At 45.0% G+C, this 19,178-nt stretch overlaps 1 long non-coding RNA gene across 11 annotated transcripts; it reads left to right on the top strand.

Annotated features, from left to right (window-relative positions):
- The first annotated feature begins 962 nt into the window (after window positions 1–962).
- LOC123110628 (uncharacterized) lies at window positions 963–5,655 on the top strand. 11 transcript variants are annotated; one of them, XR_006453527.1, is made up of 6 exons: window positions 966–1,367; window positions 1,490–2,299; window positions 2,475–2,569; window positions 2,694–2,983; window positions 3,083–3,175; window positions 5,221–5,655. It is a non-coding gene; the product is annotated as an uncharacterized lncRNA (long non-coding RNA). The 11 variants fall into 11 exon arrangements; XR_006453523.1 differs by lacking the exon at window positions 5,221–5,655 and adding an exon at window positions 3,560–4,418; XR_006453522.1 differs by lacking the exon at window positions 5,221–5,655 and adding an exon at window positions 4,013–4,418 and having other exon boundaries at window positions 967–1,367.
- Window positions 5,656–19,178: the final 13,523 nt, after the last annotated feature.

Genomic DNA, 19,178 nt, shown 5'->3' on the forward strand with positions numbered 1-19,178 from the left:
TCCCGAGCAAATCAACAAGATTGATTGGCTAGGGAGAGAGATCGGGCGAAAATGGAGCTTGGAGCAACAATGGAGCTTAGGGATGGAAGAGGTGGTCAACTAGAGGTAGGAGACACCCCTTTTATAGCTATGATAAAATCCAATCGTTATCCACTTATCCAACCCACGACATGCGGTACTACCGCAACACCACACGGTACTACCGTGAGGGACCACGGTACTACCGCGGCAGCTGCAGAGACTAGAACATGCCTGACTGAGAGCAGTACTTCCGCGAGCGCGGTACTACCGCTCCCCCTTGCGGTACTACCGCAAGGCAGGAAAGTCCTAGCCTGGGAAGGGCGCGGATGAATAAAAATACATTCGTGCCTACTTCTGCTGGAAAACAAACGATGCAACAATCCGTCATGGTACTACCGCTGGGGAGCTATACTACCGGATGGTAGCTGAAACAGGCCGCGCGCAGTACTACCGCGCACGTAGTGCGGTACTACCGCGGAGGCGCGGATGTAAAAAATTATATCCGCCCCTACTACTGCGAGGCAGCGGCACTTGGCCCGGGAGCCATAGTACTACGACTCCATAGGAGCGGTACTACCATGGGCTCCCGCGGTACTACCGCGCACGACGTGCGGTACTACCGTGGAGGCGCGGATGTAAAAAATTACATCCGCCCCTACTACCGCGAAGCAGCGGCACTTGGCCTGGGAGCCACGGTACTACGACTCCAGAGGAGCGGTACTACCGTTGGCTCCCGTGGTACTACCGCGCAATGGCACGGTACTACTGCAGGTGTCTGCGGTACTACCGCTTCAGGGAGCAGTACTACCGCAAGCTCAGCAACGGCAGCCAGGACAATCGCATCTCTACTATTAAAGGAGGATCGAACGTCATGATGGTTCGACCTCCTGGTAGGCTATCGATACCTCGCTCGGCACCCTTCACACCCACGCCGTAAAAATCTGGAAACGTTTTCGTTCGACCTCCCATCCCTTCTACCCTCCCACCTCCTTTGTTTATTCCCATTCCACCACGATCCCCAACCCCAACCCCCGTTCTCTTCTCCCTTCCCCACGTTCCTCACGGCGCTAGCAGAGGTGAGAGGCGCTCGTGGCAGAGTACGGGGAGGTGCACCACGGATTGCTGCTCGCCATCCTGCCGCAGCGGAGATGCTCGCTCCTCATTGCGACCGCGTTGGTTGTGATGTGGCCGGCCCAGGCATCCACCCCTGTGGATTTCCCCTCCGCTGTCGTTCGCGGGCGATGGATCGGTCGCTCTCCACCGTCGACTTGTCCTCCGCACTCTCGCTCATCCACATCGTCTTCGCCTCTACGGGATCACGGGATCAACACACCTCTGGCCCCGCTGTGAGTACGTCCGCTCATCCACTTTGTGGGATCCTGCCTTTATGGTCGACCATGTCTGCTTTATGTCGTCGTGCGGCTCACGGTCCCATCTAAAGCTTCCACCCATGGTGCTGATGACACAGGTGAGGAGCCGCCCATCCCTCTGTAATCTGAGATGTCGCCCCACCATTCCTGTTCCGCCAACAACAACATCTCCCCTGACCGCTTGTCGTGCCTTGCCTCCAAATCGGATCACTGCAGTCTGAAGATAAGCTTCATCGTTGATTCTTTTTTCTTTATGTTTCTTATGTTATTTGTCACTTCACCGTGAACGTCATGAGATGTCTTGTTGGTTCAATGATGAACTGAATAGATCGTGTCACCTTGATCATGTCGTTGTATGAAGAATATGGGAGTGCCAACCATTGGCGACTCATTCTATAATCTGTACTATCATGTTCAGTTAGTTTCTGGACAGATGAGTATATGTTTAGTTTATATTGTGCCATTGGTCCAAGAATTGCTCTTGTATAGAAGTGTAGCAATGGATGGTCCAAAAGCAAATCATATTCTAATTGCTGCAGAGTTTAAAAACCAACTGGAATACATTTCCATTTGCTTTCTGCTGAAGCTTGAATGATCTTCTTTTTTCAGTATTTTGATGCAGTCATATCTCAACCACATGATGGCACACTATATAAGACCTCTAACCTGACGTGGAAGGACGAACTTCGACCATGGAGCAGAGCACAGCGACGGTGGTCGTTGTCATGGATTGATGGTCAATGATAAAGAGCAGGGGCCCTCAGATGCTAGCCCTCCTCCCGCTGCTATCCTCCCCATCACCTACGAGATGTATATGATGCTGACTTTCAGAGGCTGAACAATTAGGTTGATATTGAAGGAGTAATAAAGGATCAACGGGCCAAGATGTTTTGAGATCAAACGGTGAGGTAATATTGTGTACTTGTGCTAAGTACTTTTGGTTTTGCCTGCTGAAGGATTCATATGGTTACAAGTTGTACCTCTGATAGTGCTAAATCATATATATTTCTTTCAAGTACATTACTCGTGCATTTTTCCTGCAATGGTCTGACACAATTTTATCATGCCGTTCAAATTAACTAGGTGCTAGGGACAGTCCTCCAGAGCAAAAGCATTCAGTTTCAAGGACATCATAAGATGCTAAAAAGTCCAATTCAAGTAATTTCATCATAAAACAGGTAATTATTGACTTCTAAAAACTGATCTACACAGTTAAAGTTTCTGGAAATATCACAGAGGTAACTTACCTGATAGCTAGGATATATATTTGAAGGGTAAGTTTTTTTGGATTGTTTGAGGTAGGGCTACAAGTAACAACTGGAGAAGAAGGGGGCCAAAAATCCAAAAAGGCATTGGGCGTGCAGCCACTCCGCCGACATGACAGTCTTAGTACGCGGCACTGCGTAAACACGCATTGCGGCGGCGACCACTGACACTGACAACAACGTGGCTTTTCAGCGAGCGGCGACCCTGACGGTGGCAGCACCCATCACATAAGGCAACGCTCCGACCATACCCGATGGTGTTCCCTGAGCCATGGTGTGTGCCTTCTCCTCCCCTAGATCATCTCACCAATTACTTGCACGCTAGAGGTAGGCTAGACCATACTGAAAACGATCTTCCATTTTCACAATTATTTATTTCTCTCTTTTTGTGCATCTCCGATCCCTGTTCATACTTTATTACTACAGGAATGTATATCATAGATTATCTAGAAACGATACTGCTTACTTCTGATGCTCCATCATCCTGTCAGGCTTCATTTAATCCTAAAGGCTCCTTTGGTTAGTAATTCATCTACTCTTCATCATTGCCTGCAATTTTCATCATTGACTGTAGTTTTGTAAATTAATTCATCCTTGGTAAGTTTTGACTGTCTATTCTTTGCTCATTGGCTCTGTATGGCGATTGTCACATGTTTAATTTGACTGCACATTGGACATGTAATTATACATTTCGAGGTATAACGCTGGTGTTTGTTTCTACATTTGAATATTTCTCTTGTGGGGTAGAAACCATATTCTATTCCCCCTGTTGGGCCAACTTGCTTGTAGAATCACAATGGGAGAATTATTGATTTGTTAATCCCTTCCTTCAACATGTTAGAACTTGCATTTTCCTGCTTAAAGTATTACGTTAATACACTACATAATCACTGGTGCCTGCAGAGCTGGCGCAATATAACAAATTAGGCTGGGTCTGAAAGATGCAGCCATGTTGGCCTCGCCAATGAGTGAATGTTGGAAGATGCAACATTAGGAAATGCCGAGTATATATGGCAACATCCATGGTTCTGTCTCCTATCTCATATAAGGCCTAATTAAGTCTCCTTGTTCTTGTTACAAGTCATTTAGCACTGATGTGATTAGTGATGTTCCACTGACCTGGAGGTGTGTTATCACATACCAAGCAATTAATCATTACCTAAAGTCATGTTCATTGCCTCGATATCATTCCCTATGTCTTTCTTGAATTCTTTGCTGAAGACAATTTCCGTGAGATTAATTTCCTTTTTGTTCACTTCAGTTTTTATTTGTTCTATAGTTCACACCTGGTCCCTTCAGTGTAACTTATTGAATAACAAAGTTTTGTCTTTTATTCATTGCATGTGGTACCTATAGTCAAGGAAAAACATCTACCTATATTGCTGACATAGTTGCAAGATTTATATGTATTGAGCAAGAACTCATTAGATCGAGATAAGTCCAACAAGGAGATCTCTCTTGCCTCTTATGAAGTGTGTCAGATTTAGAAAGAAAGAAGTGGAGATTTCTTTTAGGCCAAAGAGATGGGTCCGAAAGAGTTAGTTTCTGAAGTTATTTAGAATGTTAACCTCCCGTTGGAGGCATTTGGCACTTAGCCTTTGTTGCTGTACAGCCGAGCTAACTTATTGACATCCTCCAAATTTCCTTTCTACTTTTTAAATCTTGTTATGTTGTCTCTTGGGTAGGCTTCAACCTGTTTCCTGTAAAACAAATAAGATTGCAAAAGTATATTATTAGCATGTATCGATTGTAGTGCATAACACATCAGATTGTACACAATGATGTCCCTTTGTATGGAAGAACAAGTGAACACATCAAAATGTATTTTTTGTTGTGTTTATACCTTCAATGTGGGTATCTGAATTTAAACCCAAAAAATAGATTATTTTCCTTTTTTTTGTTTTATTATGTTCCAAATACTTAGAGTGGCTGTTTGTTAATTCATGGCGGTATCACTTCTATTTTCTTTCTGTTTATTTCCTTTAATCAAAATTTTGAACTGGACAAGGGAGTTTTTTTTAAGAACCTGGACAAGGGAGGTTGTCCCCTCCTATTTTGCACGCTGAATAACTCATGAAACGGATGATATAGCCATCAAGATTTTGTTATTCTTACACTGAATGCATCTAAAGAAAATATTATTACAAGTAATGAATGGATTGTTGTACATCAAGATCTATATTTTTCTTCAACACTCTTTGATCCATTGTTTCTAGAGGCAATGCTGAAAAATGTATTCTCTTCATCAGTTTGGAGGAGGTGTGACTTTTTTCTCCTCACACAAAGCTAGGAAGTAAATAACTCAATTCTCTTGTTTCTAGGGAGGATGTATAAGGTTTGACACATGCGTGAAATATAACTCAAGAGGGTTGCGTGTTGAATGAGAGATATTATGAGTTTGATATTTTTTTCTAAGGATTTAAATGCTTCTAGAATTTTTTAAATATGATTGCTTTGTAAGATTGTTTATCGCGCAACAGTGTTCTGTATATTGATAACCAAGAAGAGTGGGTGAAGAGGATGGAATAAATGACCGCAAATACATTACATTTTTTCCATATTAGGTGTGCATGGGCGAGTACTTAGATGATGCTAGACGAGACCAATCGCAGCAATAAGAGCCAAATGTGAGTTGAGAGGCAGGTGAAGTGGGTACAAGAAGTGACCCAAACCTTATCAAAGATTGTCTAATCAAGGTAGGGAAAGTTACATAAATGATGGCGAAGCGATGCGAGTAGGATGATGATGGGGCCAAACAACCATTGTTGATCTAAAGGCAGACCCGAAGGCGACAGTGGAGAGACCATCAATGTAACAGTAACTATAGTATGCCTAACCAGAGTAGGGAAAGATACATACACGACAACGAAGCAACGATGCAACTGAATCACAACTCCAAATGCAAGGCTACCTTTTTCCTAGAGATTTGGTCAAGGGGGTGATGAACCTTTTTGTATACTGAATCACAATGACAAATATATGCACTTGAAATTTGAGTATGAGTCATGTGGGTTTTATTTAAAGTGCGGGTATAATGTGATATTTGTCACAACAATCATATGCTACCTCCGACATACATAGTGTAAATTATAACAACATTAAAATCAATTTCTCTCCGCAAAAATTATTGTTGTTTCGTGGCAACGCACGGGCATTCAACTAGTAGAGGATAAATGGGGGATGCTCCAAAGTGCAAGGGAAAGGTGGAGACAAGGAAGGGAACGTGTACGTGATGATTCCACCCGAACCTTTCCAACACGGACCCCCTCTTAATAGAACGGCTCTCCTACGACTCAAATCCACCAAAAAGAAACATAGAAAAACGCCGTCTTCAATAGTCTTCAAGGGGCGTCGAACCGTCTTGTGCCTAGTGATGAAGCGTCTGAGAAACTCAAGGCACACGATTAGTCCGCAAAAGCATTGTCATCAATCACCAAAACACCTTAGAGATAAATATGCCCTTACAATCTCCCCCTTTTTGGTGGATTGATGACAATACGGGATTTGCACAAAGGGAAATAATATTGAGCAGAGGCAAACCCCTCCTCTCTAAAATATAGACGAGCTCCCCCTAGATGTGTGCAATCTAGATGGATGCTTTGGATTGCACAACACACAAACTAGGATCAACACTCCCCCTATATTTTAGAGACAAGGCATGATCTTGCAAGGGTAATACTAACATCTAAGAAAGAACATAAAACAAAGGTAGCACAAAATATCACAAGCTCACTAAGATAGGTAGAGTGCATATGTCTTACACCATATGAAGGAAAGCAACCCAAAGCAACCGAAACGAGGTTCAAATGAGGTTCAAACGAGAGAGCAAACACACCGAACACGACACACGACTCGCAAATCCCTACACTCTCTCCCCCTTTGGCATCGAGACGCCAAAAAGGCAGAGAGGACACCTACACACAAGGGGTGGCTCAATCAGACTCGGCGGCAGGAATGGTCTCCTCGACGTCCTCCTCAGAATCAGTCCACTTGTAGCCTTGTTTCACCATCCACTCAGCCTCTGGAGTGATGCGATCCTCAGAACCGCCAGACACGTCCTCTCCATACAGCCTCATGATCTTCTCGTACCGGCGGCGACTCTCCTTGGATGCCACGTGAGTCCTGTACTGCCCCTTAGCTTGCATGCAGAAAAGAGTCTTCATCTTGTCCTTTAGCTTCTTGGCCCACGAGGGCTCAGAGGAACTATGGGAAGACCTAGCAGCACGATCCTCAGCAACATCATCTGCTCCAGCCTCCTCCTCATCAACAGCCCTCCTAGCAGCAGACGCCTCAGCACGAGTAGTAGTGTTGGCCCAGTTGGGCTTGACACGGAGACTGATGGGATCATGCCGAATCCAGTCTGGAGCAAGGAACTCATCACCAGGGTACAGCTTCTCCCAAGTCTTGGAGATTAACAGAAACAGGTATGGTCCATAGATAGGCACCTTGCGGTTGAACACCGCAAACCGAAGCTCACACCACATGATGTGTGAGACATCAAGTGGCTGAGTCTGAGACACACGTGCCTCCTCGCACAGGAGCATCATATCCACCATATAGGAATGAACCTTGTCCTTGTCGCCAATGCGAGGGAACAAAGAGTTGTGGAAGATGCGATACATGATATCTAGAAAGGAGTTGAGCACCCACGACGACTTGCCATTGGGAAGCACCTTCTCAACATAGAACGGCTGAATCTTGTCCTTGTTAGCAAACTCAGAATTGGCATGGGGGCGAACACCCATGGGTGTGTCGAGCCCGTCATCAGGAACCTGGAGCAGATCCATGAACTCCTTCTAGGTAGAAGTCAACTGATGGCCATTGGTCATCTAGGTCATCCTCCGCTCCTCCCCAGAGTGAAAGAAAACTGAGGCAAAGAACTGACAGATAAGCTCAACACCCGACATTCATGAGTTTCGAATGAAGAATGAAGAGTGCCCTGCCCCTCTTTTTTTCCCCTAAATCTTGGATTTGGAAGTTGGTAAAGACCCACCCCAGTCAAGGTGGAAAGAGATCACATGTTCAATACCAAACTGATCCACCAAATCCAGAGCTTCTACAAAGTACTCATGAAACTTGTCCTTCCTCAGGTGATGCATGTCTATCCACTTGACATCCACGTAGGTATTTTGCTTGTTCTTGATGACATCCAGATAAGTAGAGTCTGCTGCTTGGACCAAAACAATTCACTGCCTCTGATGGTAGCACGAGGATTCACATACTGGTTGATCTGCCTGAGACGAATGCACTCAGAAGGGGGAATCTCGTCCATGCCCTTAGCGGGTTCCTTGTGCTTGCTAGCGAAGGTCTTGACAGAGCGCTTGGGGGCAGTGGAGCCCTCTGGTGCTTCACCTGGATTGCGCAGACGCTTGGAGCCAGTGTCACGACTGGGATTTGAATGGCGAGAGCCACCACCTGAGACACAAAGCGCAAAACACCCACGACAAGCAAAAAGGATCAATGCAAAGACCACGGCAAAGCAAAAGAAACACATAGAAAGCATACATGGTAATTGCCATGAGAGAGATTGGACCCAACGGTAGTACTGCCTGGTGCCGCGGTACTAAAATTTTAGTACCGCTCCTAGTTGCGGTAGTACCGTGTGAAGTCACGGTAGTACCGGGGCTGGGAGCAGTAGTAAGATCCTAGTGCCATAGCTCGTGCGGTAGTACTGCACCGGACGGGCGGTAGTACCGGACGAGCGGTAGTACCGCACATGTGGCGCGGTAGTACCGCACCGCGTCAGATCCGAACCAGAATTTGAATCTGAGAGGAACCGCGAAACCACGGCGGTACTACGGTTGATCAAATCTATCACAGGACAACATATCAAGTATAATCCCTACGCAATACTACTCTCCTACATCGTACTATTGCATAGATTTAACCTAAAATCTCAAGAACACATGTATCTCCCCAAAAACCTAGAGGCAAAGAAAACAACCAAAAAGAAAGGGATTTGGGGAAGGACCTTGTTCCATGGCAAGAGCACGTGGTGGGGAACGATCCCGCCGGATGGAATCGCAGGAGAGCAGCCGGAGGCAGAGATCCAGCGATGGACTCCGACCCCGTTCTTAAGCGAGAGAGACGAAGTGGGGAAAAACAGACGAATGGGTATGGGGGAGTTAGAACCCCCCTGCCCGTCCTTATCCCCACGCATCTGCGACAGCGCGGTAGTACCGCACATCATCGCGGTAGTACCGCTTGGGCCAAAGTACCGCACCAAAGCGGTAGTACCGCTCTCCCAGGCGGCAGTAAAATATTACTGCCGCGCGGAGGCGGTAGTAACGTGCTCTCCACATGCGGTAGTACTGTAGCAGGCTGCGGTAGTACCGTGAGCTCAAGAAAAGCAGGTTTCAAACACACAAAAAAGAGGTCTTGGCAAGGAAACTTTGAGCACAAGAGACACCACAAGGACATGCTCAACACAAAGGCAGAAAGGCAAACGTCAACAAGAAGCAACCATGCGACACTACCTCTCAAAAGAGAGGGCGGTGGCCGGAGCCACCTATCTTTGAGTCAGTTGGTATGCCACCTCAAAGAATTATCCTTGGGCCCATGACCAAAACTCCTCTTTGAGGCACAAGTACCATCAAAAATGGCTAATGTGAAAGAGTTGATCAATTTATGCATAATGGGGGGAGGGAGAGTTCATTGAGAGAACAACACTCCCCCTATGTCCATGCCTACACCTAAACTAGACAACAAGTTGAGTGTGGTGGGAGGTGCAAGGGTTCAAGTCACATTGCTCGAATCAATGATATTTAGCTCATGCCTTAACTTGCAAAATCTTGCTTCATCCAAGGGCTTGGTGAAAATATCTGCAAGGTTATCATGAGTGTTGACATACTTGAGCTCGATCTCCCCTCGCCTAATGTGATCCCGGATGAAGTGATACCGAATCTCAATATGCTTCGTCTTGAAATGTTGCACCGGGTTGAGAGAAATCTTGATGGCACTTTCATTATCACACCAAAGAGGCACTTTGTCACAAATGACACCGTACTCCTTTAAAGTTTGCCTCATCCATAAGAGTTGTGCACAACAACTACCGGCCGCCACATATTCCGATTCGGTGGACGAGAGAGACACACAACTTTGCTTCTTGGAAGACCAACTCACCAAAGAGCACCCAAGAAACTGGCACCCTCCAGAAGTGGACTTCCTATCCACTTTGTCTCCCGCCCAATCGGAATCCATAAATCCTTCAAGCTTGAAGTTTCCCCCTCTTGGGTACCATAAGCCAAAGTTTGGGGTATGAGCCAAATATTGAAAGATTCGCTTGACCGCCACATAGTGGCTTTCCTTCGGTGCGGCTTGAAACCGTGCACATATTCCCACACTCAACATGATATCCGGTCTAGATGCACAAAGGTAAAGTAAGGAGCCAATCATGGAGCGATATACCTTTTGATCCACCGCTTTACCATTGGGATCAATGTCAAGTTGGCACTTGGTAGGCATTGGAGTAGAAGCCGGCTTGACATCACTTAGCTTGAATCTTTTTAGCATGTCTTGAGTGTATTTGGCTTGGTTGATGAAGGTACCTTCTCTTCTTTGTTTGATATCAAAACCAAGGAAGAACTTTAACTCTCCCATCGAAGACATCTTGAACTTGGAGGTCATGAGAGCGACAAATTCCTCATTGAAAGCTTTGTTAGGGGAACCAAAGATAATATCACCAACATATAGTTGGCATGATCCGGGAAGTAGGGATCCTCGAACCCGGGGGGTTGCTTGACATAAACCAACTCATTAATAGGACCATTAAGAAAAGCACTTTTCACATCCATTTGTTGTAACTTAAAGTTGTGATGGGAAGCATAAGCAATCAACAAATGAATGGATTCAAGGCGAGCAATGGGAGCAAAGGTTTCACCGTAGTCGATACCCTCGACTTGGGAGTAGCCTTGTGCTACCAATCTTGCCTTGTTGCGAATGATGTTCCCATGAGCATCTTGCTTGTTCTTGAAAATCCACTTGGTTCCAATGACGTTGTGGTTCCCCGACGGCCTTGTCACTAATCTCCACACCTTGTTGTACTCTAAGTTGTTGAGTTCTTCATGCATGGCATTGAGCCAATCCGGATCTTCGAGCACCTCATAGACCTTTTGGGGTTCAACACAAGAGACAAACGCGTGATGTTCACAATAGTTTGCTAATTGTCTACAAGTGCTTACCCCCTTTCTTAGGCTTCCAACCACATTCTCCATGAGATGACCTTTGGTGGTGAGCTTGGAAGCAATCTTCGCGGCACGACGCTCTAATTCCTCCTCGGATGTGGAAGGAGGAGGGTTAACTTGATTATCTTGAGCGCCGTTTTGAGCTTGTTCTTGATCTTGAGCTTGCTCATGATCTTGAACTTGATCGAGGGGAAGAACTTGACCTTGGGCATCGTTTGGTGGTTCACCACCATCTTGAGGTTGATCTTGCCCTTGGTCTTGTTCACGAGGTTGAGGGCCTTCACTTTGTTCTTCGGAAGCGTGTGGGTCTTGGGGAGGTGATGGCTCCACTTGAGTGGAGCATTGTCCTTCTCCTTCGGCCACAAGGGGTTCCCCAATGGGTAGAATATGACCAATACCCATTCTTCTTATGGCTTGGGGAGGAATTTCATCACCTACATCATAAGTACCACTTTGCTCCACTTGCGAGCCGTTATTTTTGTCAAACTCCACGTTACACGTCTCCTTAATGAGTCCAGTGGACTTGTTGAGGACATGGTACGCATGAGAGTTTGTAGCATAACCAACAAATATGCCCTCATAAGCTCTAGCCTTAAATTTAGACAAACGAACACCTTTCTTGAGAATGAAACACTTACACCCGAACACCCGGAAGTACTTGAGATTGGGCTTGTTACCGGTGAGTATTTCATAAGGATTCTTGTTCAAGCCTTTGCGGAGATAGAGCCGATTGGATGCATGACATGTTGTGTTGATGGCTTCAGCACAAAAGTTGTATGGAGACTTGAACTCCGCCATCATGGTCCTTGCCGCATCCATCAACGTCCGGTTCTTCCTCTCCGCGACACCATTTTGTTGAGGGGTATATGGTGCAGCATATTGATGCTTGATCCCCTCATCACTAAGAAACTCATCCAAGGTGTAGTTCTTGAACTCGGTGCCGTTGTCACTTCTTATTGTCAAGATCTTTGCATCATGTTGACGTTGAGCTTCATTTGCAAAGTCGATGACGGTTTGTTGAGTCTCACTCTTCCTCTTGAAGAAGAATACCCAAGTGTACCTTCATTAATCATCCACAATCACCAAGCAATACTTTCTACCCCCAAGACTATCAAAGGATGGAGGCCCAAAAAGATCCATGTGAAGGAGCTCCAAGGGTCTTTTCGAGTAGATGATAGTCGTGGGGGGGGGGGTGAGCCTTTTCATGAAGCTTCCCTTTGATACAAGCACTACAAGCACGATCTTTGGCAAAACTAACATTTGTTAGTCCACGGACATGGTCCCCCTTAAGGAGACTTTCCAAAGATCTCATATTGACGTGGGCTAAACAGCGATGCCAAAGCCATCCCACATCAACTTTAGCCATTAGGCATGTCGCGGTCTTAGTGGGTTGCTCTGAAAAGTTAATCACATAAAGACCGTTCTCGTCATGCCCAACAAAGGCTACTTTAAGAGTCTTGCTCCACAAGAGGGCCACGGTATCAATATCAAAGAAAGTGGCAAAACCCATGAGTGCAAGTTGACGAACAGAGAGAAGATTGAATGCAAGGGACTCAACAAGCATGACTTTCTCGATCGTAAGATCATGAGAAATGACAACCTTGCCAAGACCCAATACCTTAGAAGACAAGGCATCACCCCACTCGACATTGGTGGGCATAGAAGGAATCTTGTGCACGTCCACCACCAAGTCCTTGCTTCCGGTCATATGATTTGTTGCTCCACTATCGAGCAACCATGATCCCCCACCGGAAGCAAACACCTACATGAGATCAATGCTTGGTTTTAGGTACCCATTTTGTAATGGGTCCTTTGATGTTAGTAACAAGTGAAGGAAATATGCCCTAGAGGCAATAATAAAGTTATTATTTATTTCCTTATAATCATGATAAATGTTTATTATTCATGCTAGAATTGTATTTACCGGAAACATAATACATGTGTGAATACATAGACAAAACATAGTGTCACTAGTATGCCTCTACTTGACTAGCTCGTTAATCAAAGATGGTTATGTTTCCTAACCATGAACAATGAGTTGTTATTTGATTAACGAGGTCACATCATTAGTAGAATGATCTGATTGACATGACCCATTCCATTAGCTTAGCACCCGATCGTTTAGTATGTTGCTATTGCTTTCTTCATGACTTATACATGTTCCTATGACTATGAGATTATGCAACTCCCGTTTACCGGAGGAACACTTTGGGTACTACCAAACGTCACAACGTAACTGGGTGATTATAAAGGAGTACTACAGGTGTCTCCAATGGTCGATGTTGGGTTGGCGTATTTCGAGATTAGGATTTGTCACTCCGATTGTCGGAGAGGTATCTCTGGGCCCTCTCGGTAATACACATCACATAAGCCTTGCAAGCATTACAACTAATATGTTAGTTGTGAGATGATGTATTACGGAACGAGTAAAGAGACTTGCCGGTAACGAGATTGAACTAGGTATTGGATACCGACGATCGAATCTCGGGCAAGTAACATACCGATGACAAAGGGAACAACGTATGTTGTTATGCGGTCTGACCGATAAAGATCTTCGTAGAATATGTAGGAGCCAATATGGGCATCCAGGTCCCGCTATTGGTTATTGACCAGAGACGTGTCTCGGTCATGTCTACATTGTTCTCGAACCCGTAGGGTCCGCACGCTTAAGGTTACGATGACAGTTATATTATGAGTTTATGCATTTTGATGTACCGAAGGTTGTTCGGAGTCCCGGATGTGATCACGGACATGACGAGGAGTCTCGAAATGGTCGAGACGTAAAGATTGATATATTGGAAGCCTATATTTGGATATCGGAAGTGTTCCGGGTGAAATCGGGATTTTACCGGAATACCGGGAGGGTTACCGGAACCCCCCGGGAGCTATTTGGGCCATAGTGGGCCTTAGTGGAAAAGAGAAGGGGCTGCCCTAGATGGGCTGCGCCCCCCCCCCCTTCCCCTAGTCCTATTAGGACTAGGAGAGGTGGCCGGCCCCCTCCTCCTCTTTTCCCCTCCGAGGAATCCTAGTTGGACTAGGATTGGAGGGGGAATCCTACTCCCAGAGGGAGTAGGACTCTCCTGCGCCTCCCCCCTTGGCCGGCCAGCCTCCCCTCCTCTCCTCCTTTATATACGGAGGCAGGGGCACCTCTAAACACACAAGTTGACACAAGTTGATCCACGTGATCTGTTCCTTAGCCGTGTGCGGTGCCCCCTGCCACCATATTCCTCGATAATACTGTAGCGGAGTTTAGGCGAAGCCCTGCTGCTGTAGTTCATCAAGATCGTCACCACGCCGTCGTGCTGACGGAACTCTTCCCCGACACTTTGCTGGATCGGAGTCCGGGGATCGTCATCGAGCTGAACGTGTGCTCGAACTCGGAGGTGCCGTAGTTTCGGTGCTTGATCGGTTGGATCGTGAAGACGTACGACTACTTCCTCTACGTCGTGTCATCGCTTCCGCAGTCGGTCTGCGTTGGGTACGTAGACAATACTCTCCCCCTCGTTGCTATGCATCACATGATCTTGCGTGTGCGTAGGAAATTTTTTGAAATTACTACGAAACCCAACAGTGGCATCCGAGCCTAGGTTATTTATGTTGATGTTATATGCACGAGTAGAACACAAGTGAGTTGTGGACGATACAAGTCATACTGCCTACCAGCATGTCATACTTTGGTTCGGCGGTATTGTTGGACGAGACGACCCGGACCAACCTTACGCGTACGCTTACGCGAGACCGGTTCCCTCGACGTGCTTTGCACAGAGATGGCTTGCGGGCGACTGCCTCTCCAACTTTAGTTGAACCAAGTATGGCTACGCCCGGTCCTTGCGAAGGTTAAAACGGAGTCTATTTGACAAACTATCATTGTGGTTTTGATGCGTAGGTGAGATTGGTTCTTACTTAAGCCCGTAGCAGCCACGTAAAACATGCAACAACAAAGTAGAGGACGTCTAACTTGTTTTTGCAGGGCATGTTGTGATGTGATATGGTCAAGGCATGATGCTGAATTTTATTGTATGAGATGATCATGTTTTGTAACCGAGTTATCGGCAACTGGCAGGAGCCATATGGTTGTCGCTTTATTGTATGCAATGCAATCGCGATGTAATGCTTTACTTTATTACTAAACGGTAGTGATAGTCGTGGAAGCATAAAGATTGGCGAGACGACAACGATGCTACGATGGAGATCAAGGTGTCGCGCCGGTGACGATGGTGATCATGACGGTGCTTCGGAGATGGAGATCACAAGCACAAGATGATGATGGCCATATCATATCACTTATATTGATTGCATGTGATGTTTATCTTTTTATGCATCTTATCTTGCTTTGATTGACGGTAGCATTATAAGATGATCTCTCACTAAATTATCAAGAAGTGTTCTCCCTGAGTATGCACCGTTGCCAAAGTTCGTCGTGCCCAGACACCACGTGATGATCGGGTGTGATAAGCTCTACGTCCATCTACAACGGGTGCAAGCCAGTTTTGCACACGCAGAATACTCAGGTTAAACTTGACGAGCCTAGCATATGCAGATATGGCCTCGGAACACGGAGACCGAAAGGTCGAGCGTGAATCATATAGTAGATATGATCAACATAACGATGTTCACCATTGAAAACTACTCCATCTCACGTGATGATCGGTCATGGTTTAGTTGATTTGGATCACGTGATCACTTAGAGGATTAGAGGGATGTCTATCTAAGTGGGAGTTCTTTAGTAATATGATTAATTGAACTTAAAATTTATCATGAACTTAGTCCCTGATAGTATCTTGCTTGTTTATATTGATTGTAGATAGATGGCTCGTGCTGTTGTTCCGTTAAATTTTAATGCGTTCCTTGAGAAAGCAAAGTTGAAAGATGATGGTAGCAATTACACGGACTGGGTCCGTAACTTGAGGATTATCCTCATTGCTGCACAGAAGAATTACGTCCTGGAAGCACCGCTGGGTGCCAGGCCTGCTGCTGGAGCAACACCAGATGTTGTGAACGTTTGGCAGAGCAAAGCTGATGACTACTCGATAGTTCAGTGTGCCATGCTTTACGGCTTAGAATCGGGACTTCAACGATGTTTTGAACGTCATGGAGCATATGAGATGTTCCAGGAGTTGAAATTAATATTTCAAGCAAATGCCCGAATTGAGAGATATGAAGTCTCCAATAAGTTCTATAGCTGCAAGATGGAGGAGAACAGTTCTGTCAGTGAGCATATACTCAAAATGTCTGGGTACAATAATCACTTGATTCAATTGGGAGTTAATCTTCCGGATGATTGCGTCATTGACAGAATTCTCCAATCACTGCCACCAAGCTACAAGAGCTTCGTGATGAACTATAATATGCAAGGGATGAACAAGACTATTCCCGAGCTCTTCGCAATGCTGAAAGCTGCGGAGGTAGAAATCAAAAAGGAGCATCAAGTGTTGATGGTTAACAAAACCACTAGTTTCAAGAAAAAGGGCAAAGGAAAGAAGAAAGGGAACTTCAAGAAGAACAGCAAGCCAGTTGCTGCTCAAGAGAAGAAACCCAAGTCTGGACCTAAGCCTGAAACTGAGTGCTTCTACTGCAAGCAGACTGGTCACTGGAAGCGGAACTGCCCCAAGTATTTGGCGGATAAGAAGGATGGCAAGGTGAACAAAGGTATATATGATATACATGTTATTGATGTGTACCTTACTAGAGCTCGCAGTAGCACCTGGGTATTTGATACTGGTTCTGTTGCTAATATTTGCAACTCGAAACAGGGACTACAGAATAAGCGGGCACTGGCAAAGGACGAGGTGACGATGCGCGTGGGAAACGGTTCCAAAGTCGATGTGATCGCGGTCGGCACGCTACCTCTACATCTACCTTCGGGATTAATATTAGACCTAAATAATTGTTATTTGGTGCCAGCGTTGAGCATGAACATTATATCTGGATCTTGTTTAATGCGAGACGGTTATTCATTTAAATCAGAGAATAATGGTTGTTCTATTTATATGAGTAATATCTTTTATGGTCATGCACCCTTGAAGAGTGGTCTATTCTTATTGAATCTCGATAGTAGTAATACACATATTCATAATGTTGAAACCAAAAGATGCAGAGTTGATAATGAAAGTGCAACTTATTTGTGGCACTGTCGTTTAGGTCATATCGGTGTAAAACGCATGAAGAAACTCCATACTAATGGACTTTTGGAACCACTTGATTATGAATCACTTGGTACTTGCGAACCGTGCCTCATGGGCAAGATGACTAAAACACCGTTCTCCGGTACTATGGAGAGAGCAACAGATTTGTTGGAAATCATACATACCGATGTATGTGGTCCGATGAATATTGAGGCTCGTGGCGGATATCGTTATTTTCTCACCTTCACAGATGATTTGAGCAGATATGGATATATCTACTTAATGAAGCATAAGTCTGAAACATTTGAAAAGTTCAAAGAATTTCAGAGTGAAGTTGAAAATCATCGTAACAAGAAAATAAAGTTTCTACGATCTGATCGTGGAGGAGAATATTTGAGTTACGAGTTTGGTGTACATTTGAAAAACTGTGGAATAGTTTCACAACTCACGCCACCCGGAACACCACAGCGCAATGGTGTGTCCGAACGTCGTAATCGTACTTTACTAGATATGGTGCGATCTATGATGTCTCTTACAGATTTACCGCTATCATTTTGGGGTTATGCTTTAGAGACGGCCGCATTCACGTTAAATAGGGCACCATCAAAATCCGTTGAGACGACGCCTTATGAACTATGGTTTGGCAAGAAACCAAAGTTGTCGTTTCTTAAAGTTTGGGGCTGCGATGCTTATGTGAAAAAGCTTCAACCTGATAAGCTCGAACCCAAATCGGAGAAATGTGTCTTCATAGGATACCCAAAGGAAACTGTTGGGTACACCTTCTATCACAGATCCGAAGGCAAAACATTCGTTGCTAAGAATGGATCATTTCTAGAGAAGGAGTTTCTCTCGAAAGAAGTGAGTGGGAGGAAAGTGGAACTTGACGAGGTAACTGTACCTGCTCCCTTACTGGAGAGTAGTTCATCACAGAAAACTGTTTCAGTGACACCTACACCGGTTAGTGAGGAAGCCAATGATAATGATCATGAAACTTCAGATCAAGATACTACTGAACCACGTAGATCAACCAGAGTAAGATCCGCGCCAGAGTGGTACGGAAATCCTGTTCTGGAAGTCATGCTACTAGATCATGATGAACCTACGAACTATGAAGAAGCGATGGTGAGCCCAGATTCCGCAAAGTGGCTTGAAGCCATGAAATCTGAGATGGGATCCATGTATGAGAACAAAGTATGGACTTTGGTTGACTTGCCCGATGATCGGCAAGCAATTGAGAATAAATGGATCTTTAAGAAGAAGACTGACGCTGATGGTAATGTTACTGTCTACAAAGCTCGACTTGTCGCAAAAGGTTTTCGGCAAGTTCAAGGGATTGACTACGATGAGACCTTCTCACCCGTAGCGATGCTTAAGTCCGTCCGAATCATGTTAGCAATTGCCGCATTTTATGATTATGAAATTTGGCAGATGGATGTCAAAACTGCATTCCTGAATGGATTTCTGGAAGAAGAGTTGTATATGATGCAACCGGAAGGTTTTGTCGATCCAAAGGGAACTAACAAAGTGTGCAAGCTCCAGCGATCCATTTATGGACTGGTGCAAGCCTCTCGGAGTTGGAATAAACGTTTTGATAGTGTGATCAAAGCATTTGGTTTTATACAGACTTTCGGAGAAGCCTGTATTTACAAGAAAGTGAGTGGGAGCTCTGTAGCATTTCTGATATTATATGTGGATGACATATTACTGATTGGAAATGATATAGAATTTCTGGATAGCATAAAGGGATACTTGAATAAAAGTTTTTCAATGAAAGACCTCGGTGAAGCTGCTTACATATTAGGCATTAAGATCTATAGAGATAGATCAAAACGCTTAATTGGACTTTCACAAAGCACATACCTTGACAAAATTTTGAAGAAGTTCAAAATGGATCAAGCAAAGAAAGGGTTCTTGCCTGTGTTACAAGGTGTGAAATTGAGTAAGACTCAATGCCCGACCACTGCAGAAGATAGAGAGAATATGAAAGATGTTCCCTATGCATCAGCCATAGGATCTATCATGTATGCAATGCTGTGTACCAGACCTGATGTATGCCTTGCTATAAGTTTAGCAGGGAGGTACCAAAGTAATCCAGGAGTGGATCACTGGACAGCGGTCAAGAACATCCTGAAATACCTGAAAAGGACTAAGGATATGTTTCTCGTATATGGAGGTGACAAAGAGCTCATCGTAAAAGGTTACGTTGATGCAAGC

Source organism: Triticum aestivum, chromosome 5B (genome assembly GCF_018294505.1).
Source record: "Triticum aestivum cultivar Chinese Spring chromosome 5B, IWGSC CS RefSeq v2.1, whole genome shotgun sequence".
Classification (NCBI taxonomy): domain Eukaryota; kingdom Viridiplantae; phylum Streptophyta; class Magnoliopsida; order Poales; family Poaceae; genus Triticum; species Triticum aestivum.